At 41.6% G+C, this 11437-nt stretch overlaps 1 long non-coding RNA gene across 1 annotated transcript; it reads left to right on the top strand.

Moving 5' to 3' along the window:
* The first annotated feature begins 1337 nt into the window (after nt 1–1337).
* On the top strand, nt 1338–2407 carry LOC132012931 (uncharacterized). The gene is made up of 2 exons (XR_009402815.1): nt 1338–1468; nt 2170–2407. It is a non-coding gene; the product is annotated as an uncharacterized LOC132012931 (long non-coding RNA).
* Nucleotides 2408–11437: the final 9030 nt, after the last annotated feature.

The following is an 11437-nucleotide window of genomic DNA, read 5'->3' on the forward strand; positions in this document are numbered from 1 at the left end:
TACTGTTTCCCACTTTGAGGCACACGTTGGGGGAGGGACATCCCATCTCAACTCTTTTTTTTTTTTTTTAAAGATTTTATTTATTTATTTGACAGACAGAGATCACAAGCAGGTAGAGAGGCAGGCAAAGAGAGAGAGAGAGGAGGAAGCAGGCTCCCCGCTGAGCAGAAAGCTCGATGCGGGACTCGATCCCAGGACCCTGAGATCATGACCCGAACCGAAGGCAGAGGCTTAACCCTCTGAGCCACCCAGGCGCCCCCTCATCTCAGCTCTTAAAGTGAGTTTTTGTGGTAGCAAACTCAACATTTTCAAGAAAATGCATTGCATTTAATATGTGTGGTCTTCTGTTCTCGCACTCGCCCTGCAAGCAGTGGCGGGGCGGGGTACCGGACAGTTTTGGGGAGTTGCACTCTTTGCCCTAGGGACTGGCTTGTGGTAAGTCTGGTTCTTCCACTTAGGACTCTTTAGAAATGATATCCTGTGCTCTTTTCTTCCTGGGTTCATTTGGCCTGGGCTTGGAGCTGACAGAGCTCCCCTTGAGATGGTTCCTGTGACTCGTTGGTCATCCCCAGGGCATCTTGTAACACACCTTAGCCGCCTCCTCCAGGTCTACTTGCCCACTCATGACCCCCACACTGTACTGACTCAGGATAACCCATGCCAGCTGCCTTGGGTTCAGTAATATTCCTCCAAAACTCATCTATCCAGAACCTCAGAAAGTGACTTTATTTAGAAATAGGGTCTTTACAGATGTAATTAGTTAAGATGAGGTCATCCTGGATTCGAATGGACCCTAAGCAGTGACTGTGTCCTTATAAGAGGAAACAGAGACACGGAGACAGGAAGAAAGGTCATATGACAATGGAGTGGACACTGGAGTTTTTGCCTACAAGCCAAGAAAAGCCAAGGATTTCCAGAACAACCAGGAGCTAGGAGATATGCCTGGACCTGATCCTCCCTCAGAGCCTCCAGAAGGAACCAAGCCCACCAACACCTTCTGGGGACTTCTGGCCTCCAGGATTCCTTCGTTCTCTTAACTCTGCTTAGGGGGGAAGTGGCGAGGCCTTTTCATATTTGTGTTGGCTCTCCAATCCCATCCTAAAAATGGCGTTACCCACTGTGTATATGTACATTGTTGAAGTAGGACCGCATAAAGTTTATAATAACTAATTATAATAGATCGAATTGTGCCTTTCTCCCCCCACAAAAGATATGTCTTCTCAGAACCCATGAATATGATCTGATTTGGAAAAAGGGTCTTTGCCATTAGAATTCATTTAAGGATCTCAAGATGAGAGCATCTTGATTTCAGGGTAGGTCCTAAATCCAATGACAGGTGTCCTTTTAAGGAGGGGACGACACAGAGACACACAGGGGAGAAAGCCACGTGAGAAGAGAGGCAAAGATGGGAGTTATATAGCTCCAAGACCACAAATGTCTGGAACCACAAGCGGCTGCAAGAGGCAAGGTAGGATTCTCCCCTGGGAACTTGATCGGGAACATGGCCCCACTGACACCTTGGCTGATACCTTGGTTTCAGACTTCCAGCCTCCATGAGTGTGAGTCAGTCAATCTCTGTTGTTTTAAGCCACCCGTTTGTGGTAATTTGTTATGACAGCCCTAGAAACCTAACACACGAATTATATTGTAAGCAATTTCCCATGCTACTACAGATGGTGGTAATTATCTTTAAGGACAGCACACTATTCTATAGTTTGGGAAGCCTGTCAATCTTCTATGGCAAATTATTAACTATTTTAAAATTGAACTAACTAAAATAGCAAGGATTTAAATGCACTTGATCATGCATTTTGAGAACCTGATGACATCTTCAGGAAGATCCCCCAGAAGTGGAACTGCTTGGTCAAAGAATGCACGCTCTGCTCACACGCGTCTCTCTTGCAAGAAGCCGATTGCTCAAAGCCTGTAAATATAATTTTACACTGGTTAGTATAAGATGTGTAATAAACCTGTGACCTATCTGTATGACAATGCTTATAAATGCTGTCCTTGTGAGCATGAACAATAACTCCCTGAGGACCAGGTAACCCAGCACTTAGCTGTCTGGGTTTCCCTCTGATATGCTTTAGTCAACATCAGCTCATGTCTCTCCATCTTCGTGGCAGACACATATTTAAAACGTGCTTCTTTGTGCTTTTTCTTTTATAGGTCTCCATTCTAAAAGCAAACCCTTGGGGGACCTCAGTGGCTCTGTCGGTTAAGCATCTATCTTCTGCTCCGGTTGTGATCATGGGGTGCTGGGATGAAGGCTGGCATCGGGCTCCCTGCTCAGCGGGGAGTCTGCTCTCACTCCCTCTGTCCTTGCCCTCCAACTCATGCTTTCTCTCTCTCTCAAGTAAATAAATGAAATCCTTTAAAAATAAAAATAAATGAAGGCAAATCCTTAGAGTTAGCCAGTCATCCTTAAGTAGGCAGAGTAACAGTTGCATGGGGGTGCTCCTTAGCCCCCAGGTTTGAATAACATGAATGTACTGGCTGCTGCATGTAATGTTAGCTCAAGAGGTCTGTGGGTATCATTGTTCTGAAGAAGACAGCACAGAAAAATCACTGAACACTGTAACTAGAGTCAAAAGATCTGCAATTCAATTTGTACTTTGCTAACATCAGATTATTTTTACCTTGGGAATGTTTGCAAGTTTCACTTCACCTCAGTGGCGTATCTGGGCAATAAGAACATTGGGGTAAATAAACTCGAAGATTCCAAGATTCTGTTCTCCCACTGATGTTTGAATGGCCCATTTGAAGGGCATTGGTGTGTTCATTGCTCGGTACTGGAGCATATATATCAGAGTCATACCAAGCCATCCTAAGCGCTAAATAGTGATACAAGGAGTCCAGTTCTTGCCAAAATAACTATCACAAAGATCATGATTGTATTAAACAGAAGCAATTGCTCTAGGAGCCTACCTCGGTGTTTTAGCTGAATGAAACACTTATTATTATATGAACTACCACCTTGACACAAAAGGTTTTAATTAAAGGCGATAAAATAAATCATGGAATTATTACCAAACTTTTTTGTCATTTGTAACTTTATAAAAGACTGGGTCCTGCCACAAACTTGCACAATATGTCTACATAATTCTGACCTGGAATCTGAAAATGACTTTTAAGATTTAGTCCAGAAAGAAGCCGATTAGCGTAATTAAATATGAGATGCCTTATCCATTTGGCCAATAACTATTGGACAATCCTCCCTTTTGGTTCAAAGAAAGAAACACAACACATATGCTCATCCACACATTCGGGTCACACACTCAGGTAAGCATGCATAGGTATGCATAGCCACACACACTAGAAAGTGTGCAACCTTCCTCTTAGCAACTTATGCCAATGCCTCTTCTTTAGGAAGAGCTAACCACCCCATGCATCATGGAGAAAGGCCTGTAGTAGTAAAGCCATCATAGAGAAAGATGACATGTGCATGTAACCCCCCTTTAAATTTAGCGGGGAGCTAATAGATAGGGGTCTTCAGGGTGTGTGCAGGATCACTGGGAGATTCAGGATTGACTTAGTTACATTATTTTTCCTTAAAGTTATGTTGCTATCTGGTTTCCTTTATTTTTCTCAGTTTTGATTTGTTTATGTCATTTCATAAAATGTGTTGAGTCTTTGCAGTTGGGTGAGCTTCAGAGCACAACTGTGGCAGAAGTGCAGAGGTCTTCTGTCCTCCTGGAAGCTGACTGCCAGCTCCACCCAGTGACTGCTCCAGAAATGGGCATGTGAATGCATGCCAGCCAGAGACGAGCGATGAAGAGTGTGCTAGAGGCTACTGGGTATGCATTTTGGGTCTATCTTTCTTCTACAAAGATGAGGTTGATGCAGGGCAAGAGGAAGAGCTAAGAGAATCTGAGGCGTGGGACCAGAGCCAGCAAATTCAATGAAGCCCCAAACCTGTCTTATCCCTGTACTTCCAGAGCTGATTCATTCCTTATTGTTGGGTCATTTTGGGTGGGTGATTATTGGAGGGGTTTGTGTGACAGATTGTCACATTTGGTTCATTTCATTTTATACAGGAAACCAGAATCCAATAGGTTATGGCTTCAGGGCCTGCCCAAGATCATCATTTACTTACACAAAGCCCACCCAGCACCAGGTCCCGGTCTCCTGATGATCAGACTGCAGCCTTTATAACCTCCAGCAGATCTTGCACATACTTTTTCAAATGTTATGCTTTGATGGAGCAATGGGTTCTTCTGGTGAGAGTCTTTGATGATCAGAGAAAATAGATAAAGTCAATGGAGCAGTATTTGTGTAGGACACCATATCTTGATGACCCAGTTTACTGGGATTCTTCTTACGAGACCAGTGCTCTAACCCCTGAGCTACGGAGCCTACTGGGATTCTTCTTAATCCTTGCTCGTGCACCAAGGTACCTGCCTAATGAATAACATTTTAGAGTTTTGATCTTGATGGGCAAGCTAATTAAGATTCATGTTCTCCAATTAGTTCTTGCCTCTTGATTAGAATGTTTCTGACTGTTGCTGTTATAATGCTCAGAAAGGATTATAGGTTCCTGAGGACTTCTTGCATACATACCCATTCTAGACTTTGCCTTATAGGGAACAGGAGGAGGAGAAGAGGGGCTAAAGACAGCCTCCCACCCACATGCCTGGACTTTTTTCAGAGAAACATGGACCCTCTTTCCTTTCTTCCTCTCCTCTTCGTGGCTTATGTACCCTACTCCTGATTCTCCCTCCCAATGACACACCTTTTGTTGTTGTTCTAGACGTTGTATTCAAGGACAGACATAGAAGACCCTGAATCAGACAATGTGGTCTTAAGTCCTGGAAATGACCATGTGCAGGTCATTGTCTGACACCCAGGCTTCCCCTGGAATAGGAGAATGAGAACAACAGTCTCGGGACACATCTTCTGCCCTAGCTTCTTGTTATGCTGAACCACTAGTTCATGCAAACATGTTGGGTGCCCGCTGTGCGAAAGGCATATTGCCAGGGACGAACAATAAAAGGAGATTGTGGAGCATTATCTAAGGGTATCTTGTTACCATTATAAAAACCCTCGTTTGGAAACTGTATTGAACATTGTATTTCTCCTTAAACTACTCTCATCTTCCAGATCCATAACTTCCCAGCTGTCCTATTACTCATATCAGTGGTAGAAACAAAATACTATCTTTTTCATGCCCCGCTACCTTCCTCCACTGAGCAGTAATTGTGTCAACAGGAAATATTATAAAGGTCATCTGGCCGGGGCATTTATTTGACATTGTGAATCACTGGGTTTTATAAGTGATTGATGTCCCTGACAATTCTCACTTTTTGTTTTGCATTTAATCAGTCACATATGGATCAGGAATAACAAACTTTTACTCTCTGTAAAAAGATGGTGGTTAGGGCGCCTGGGTGGCTCAGTGGGTTAAAGCCTCTGTCTTCGGCTCAGGTCATAATCCCAGGGTCCTGGGATCGAGCCCTGCATCGGCGGGCTCTCTGCTCAGCAGGGAGCCTGCTTCCTCCTCTCTCTGACTGCCTCTCTGCCTACTTATAATCTCTGTCAAATAAGTAAATAAAATCTTAAAAAAAAAAAAGATGGTGGTTAGATTAGCGTGTTTAATTCAGAAAATGACATCACGTAGTTAAAAATATCCTTTTATATATTATGGGTTGAATTTTTTGCCCCCCCCAACCATCAAAAAGAAAAAAAAAGATATGTGTGGTCTGAATCCCAATGCCTCCCACTTATTTGGAAATAGCCTTATTGTAGATGTGATTGAGATGAGGCCATACTGAAGTAGGGTGGGCCCTGAATCCAGTACAACTGCTGTCCTTATAAGAAGACGGCCATGTGCAGACAGACAAACGGAGAAGGGCACATGTAGGTGAAGACAGAGAATGGAGTACTGCAGCTGGAAGCTGAGGAATACTGCAGCTACCACCAGAAGGTGGGAAAAGGTAAGAAAGGATCCCTTTTCAGGGTTCAAAGAGTGCATGTCTTTGCACACATATTAATTTCAGACTTCCAGCCTCCAGAGCTGTGAGCAAATAAATTTCTCTTGTTTAAGCCACTGGGTTTCTGGAAAATTTTTATGGAAGCCTTATAGAACAAATACAGTATAAATGTATACAGGAAGTTTGGGAAGTAGAAGTTTTCCTAATGCTGTTGTATTACTTATCTGTTTAAATTACCTCCACTTTGCAGGTTGAAACAACACATCTTATTATCTCAGAGCTCCTATGGGTCAGGAACCTGAGGGTGGCTTAGGTGGGCCTTCTGCTTCCCTGTCCATCACAGGCTGCACTCAAGGTGTCGGCTAGGGCTGGGTGCTCATCTGAAGGCTCAACTGGGATGGGGTCAGTCATAAACTGATGGTGGCATCTGGTTCCAGCTGACGGACAAGAGAGGAGGTCCAGGCTCCTTGTTCTTTACCTTATGAAAGATCCCGCCTTCTGCCCCATTTTGCCGTTCTCATGGAGACGGCTCACACTGCAGAGTGTTAAATAAAATTTGTTTGTGTCACCAAAATTGTCTCCTGTCGTCATTCTTTAACATATCCTAATATGAACTGAAGTCTTCAGAGACACAGAGAGGAGGTGCAGCACTTTGAAGGATAGCAGAATGCACTACTCCAAAATATGTTTCTTTGGCAAAAGGATTAATGTGAGCTGATTATTTTGAGACACAGCAGACACAGGGAAAGTTCTGAAAATGAAGTCGAAATTACCTTTTTTAAAGGGAAATTAACATGTATAAAGAAAAATGTCCATTTGTATGGGTGTCTGTTTCTCTGTACCAGGAAGAGAAGGAGGAATTAGGAAATTCTCTAACCCATGAGAAACTTCTATCAGTGGAGAAGTCACCACTCAAACCTGCAGAACATCCTTGTCCTTATCTACCACGACTTTCCTAGCAACCTCTCCAGGACTGGCTTCTCCTACACCGACACAGATCTTTCTTCCTTTTGTCTTTAGCTAAAATGATAGCTAAGCTGAAGATGGTATCTTGGGCCACCTGGGGAGTTGCTCGCTTTCCTTTGGGTATCTCCTACGTATATAATGAGGTATATATGTTAATAAACTTCAGCTTGTTTATCTTTTGTTCATCTATCTTTTATTTAGGGGCTTCAACTAAGAACTCAAGAGGGTAGGGGGGAAGTTATTTCCTCCCTTACAATTCCCTGAGCTTATTTGATTGGACTTCCCCCCCCCCCCCTTTCTGTGTTGGGGAACTTTCCAAGGGATGTTTTGGGAAGTGCTAACCTAGAGTTATATTTTACTAAGTAAAATTAAAACCCATTGCAGTTGCTTGTTCTGGCTCTTGGATTCAGGGAAGATGTGTTCTTGGCATTGCAACTTGGAATTCAAGATTCATTTTGCATGAAACAATGCAGCTAGAAGTAGTTGAAATAGTATGACTAGAGCAGTAATTTGGGTGTATGTGGGTAAAACAAGATTTTGTGGACTAGTTTGGAAACCAAACTACCAGGGATACAGCTCTCACTAGAGAAGAATCCACTCAAGGTTGCACACAGATAAGAAACATATATACGGAATTCATCCCAGGCTTCTCTGGGGATCGGACTTTGTTGGAATTCTCAAAGTAAAGCTTTTTATGGAGCCTAAAATATGCATCCATTTTTTGAATGACTGAACCTAACATGAATGGTTTTTACTTGTTGCCAACTTATGTGCCTTGAAATTCTAAGATGTTCTTTCATATTGAATTTCTCTTAAGAATTAAAAAAAAATCCTGAGTAAATGTCTTACAATTATAATCAACTTTAATTACTTGTTGCTATGGAGTTTTGCTTGGTTACAAATTCTTCATCTGCTGTTCCTAATTCAGCTCAAGTTTCAGAAGCTGAAGGAATAGTCTGATTCTAATGAGAGACAATACATAAATTTTTTAACAGGTTTAGCAATGCCTACCCAAGGAAAGCCAAGAAAAGAAAATGTTGGTGGTGGGGGAGGATTTTTTCCTTCTACCCTTATAGGTTTTTTGACTGGTATAATAATCAAATTAACATGACATATTAAGAGGAGAAAACCTTTATTAAATTAAGTTTATTTCATTATGTATGTAGGGGGCCCCCCAAAAATATGAGACCTGAGTACAAGCTGGACAATTGAGGCTTATATGTCATCTTGAGCTAAGAAAAGGGATGGGGCCTGGAGCTTCAAAGAGGAGGAGGGCAATTCACAGGAAGTTGAGAAGATCAGTTGTTTGGTAATCAGATGTTTGTCCTGCCATGTGGATAGGTCAAGAAGATAAGAAAGTGATCTCTTAGTAATAGCTTTCTTTCTGGGGCTTGACCCCTATGCAAATCCTTTTAGCTAGTTTGAAGGAGAGATGAAAGTTTTTCTTGTGTCTCCTGGGTCTTGACTATCTTCAATTTAAAATAGTCCACATGCCAAAGTGGCAAATTTTGGGGAGGCTTTTTCTGAATCCCTTCAAAAACAAAACAAGAGACAGCGATACTTCATGAGAGCTACAATACAGATCTTTGAGAAGAAACATTTGGAATGGTTTTCTTTTTCCAGGATGGAGATTTTATCATAGCAGCTTGTGAATGGGAGAAAAGCCATTTGTCAAAGGATTCATTTTAAAACTCAAGCTGTTAGTTGGGAGGCAGGCTCCCATAAGAAATTTTATGCTAACTTGTTTTTCCTGACAAAAGTAAAAGTTTAGTATTTGTCAAAATGATTCTGATGATCTTATTCTGTTGTTTGGTGGAGCGAAGTAAAACATCAAGGCTAAACCAGGCCAGGTGGGTTTAACAAAATCTTCCCAGAACACAAGATACTATGTCAAATGAAAGTAAAATCAAACTGCAACAGTGCCTAGGGCTTGTTTCAAACACTTAATCCATACTACTCATGAGAGCTGAACATATGTCATTATAATTCCTCAGATGGCTGTTATGTCATTTTGGAAGGGACACTTCAGGTGAAAGTGGAACAATTTAGGGGTGGGATGGTAGCAGTTTTGAAGCTTGATTTGAGATGGTGGCTTTGTAATGTGTTTGCTTGGCTATGCTGATCTGTTTCCTAGGGTCACCTTTCCTATATGTTTGTGGTTCCATGGGTGACCAAGGACATTTGTGGGTGATTCTGAGGGCACAGGGACACTCTAGTCATTCTGTAGGTCTTGCACTTCCCTGAGCAGCTGATTCACCTTTCCCCTTGTTGGCCTGAATGAGCATATGGGCCTGCAACCAGTCCACCTTCCCTTGGATTTCCCTTCAGCTTCTTTGACTCTTGGGTCAGGTGTGTGTGTTCAGCTTCATGAGGAAGGGGCTGGCTTTTACAGGACATCTGTCCCATCAAGTTTGGAGATAACAAAAATGACTCAAATCTGCCAACTGAGGAGTAGCCATCTGTCCATCCTTGTGGGGTTCCAGCTTTGATCTCTTCCATTTTACATTGGTCTTCCCTTCTGACTTCTGCCCTGTGGACTTCAAGCTCCAGCATCAGGCATGAGGATAATGGCCTTACAGATATATAAAAACAAATACAGATATGAAGATATATAGAGATGTGGTGGTTCTGTGTCTCTGAACTTTAACTGGTACACATGTCTGCCTACAAATATAAATAAATGAAATATTGAAAAAAAATAAATTAAATACAAAAAACTGTTAACAATTACCAAACTAGACAGCTGGTGTATGAATATTTATTTGACTATTTTTTCAACTTTTTTGTATGTTTGAACTTTTCTATATATGTGATTTGGAGAAAGAAAGAATGAGTCGTAGTAATGAGTATGGTTTATAGATATTCAGTCCAAAAGGAGTAATGTTATAGCAAATGATTTTTTTAAGTTAAATTGAGTAATACATTCATTCAGTGAGTAATGGGACAGCATTCAGTTGAGCCAGGCATTGTCTTAGGTGCTGAGGATTCTATGGCAAACAAGACCATCAGAGTTCTTGCCCTCATGGAATTTTTGTATTCTAGTATTTTTCTTAAACATCTACAATTCATTGGCAGTCTTAACATTTTGGCCCTTCATGGCCATTCTTGATATCGATGAGTAATGCAAGTGGCAGTAACCAATCACAAATCCCCTCTACTCTCTGAAGACTAGCCATTACCTGATATTCCTTTTTTACCAATTGGACTCTGTCACATGCTTGGTGTGATCAATAAGCAAGAAGCCAGTGACCATTTTAGGTTATGGTCTTTCAGTTGTACACAGACAGTAAAACTGACCTAAGCAAATGAACCATGGTAATTGTCAAGGTCCCATTTCCTTTAGGGGCTGCCTCTGAAGTTGCATATCAGGACAGTGCTATGGTGGAAGACAGTGGGTGGACAGTGGGCAGGTGTAATGCTGGATCATGGATACTTGGATACAGAGGTAAGAAGGTGATATACAGAGAGATGCTGAGGCTCTACACAGGTCGTAATTTGGGATCCACCTCTGTTAAGAAGACCCAGTGTTCTTGTTGTGATGACATGTCTTTGATGAAAGATTTTAAATGTCCTAGATGACAGTATGTGGGGATTGCTCCCTTTCCTCTTTAACAAACCCAACACAAGAAAAGCAAACCTATATAGTTTGGAAAGGAAGGAATAAGTAAAAGATGAAAATCTGAATATGATTTTTAAAAAACCCTCTCAGTTTCTACAAGTTCAAAACCAGAGGAAAAAGTTGCTGTTTGTGTTATCATTGTCTGTCAGTGAATTGTTTTCAGTTGAGTAGCATTGTCTCCCGAGTCTATTCTAGGAGACATGATGAAGACAGTAATTCATTAATTGATAGTGTTTAGGAAGAGAAAGACAAAGAAATGAAGCCTTTTGTGTAAGATTTCAACGTTGAAAAGTTAGAGAACTTCTCTGAATGAGGTTCTGGTTTTGGTTCTCTTTGCCTTGAGATTAATTTCTTTTGCAATCCCTTCTATGGCTGTCCCCAGGAGGCTTGAGCCCTGCAGGTGATACCTCCCAGGCTCCCTTATTGTGGTAGACAGAATAATGGTCTTCCAAAGATGTCCATGTCCTAATCCCCAGACCTGTGGATATATTTCTTTACAAGGAAAAGGAGATTTTGCAGATGTGATTAAACTAGAGATCTTGAGATGGAAAAGTTGCCTTGGATTATGTAGGGGAGTTCATGTAATCCATAAAGTCAGAGAGAAGGAGTTGTGACAGCAGAAGCCAAGAGTGGGAACAGAGACAAAGAAATTTGAAGATGTTACCCTTGCAACTTTGAAGATGGAAGAAAGCACTGTGAACCATTTCACTGTGGTCCACTGTGAACCAGAAAGAAATGCAGGGAATTATTTCTAGAAAGGGAAAAAAGCTAGGAAACAGATTTTCCTCTAGAGCCTCCAGAAGGCACCAATCTATCTAACACTTTGACTTTAGCCCAGTGAAACTGATTCTGGAATTCTCATCTTCAGAATTGTAAAATAAACTTATGTCATGGTGTGTTGAAAGTTTGAGCTGTTTTGTTA

Source organism: Mustela nigripes, chromosome 3 (assembly GCF_022355385.1).
Source record: "Mustela nigripes isolate SB6536 chromosome 3, MUSNIG.SB6536, whole genome shotgun sequence".
Classification (NCBI taxonomy): domain Eukaryota; kingdom Metazoa; phylum Chordata; class Mammalia; order Carnivora; family Mustelidae; genus Mustela; species Mustela nigripes.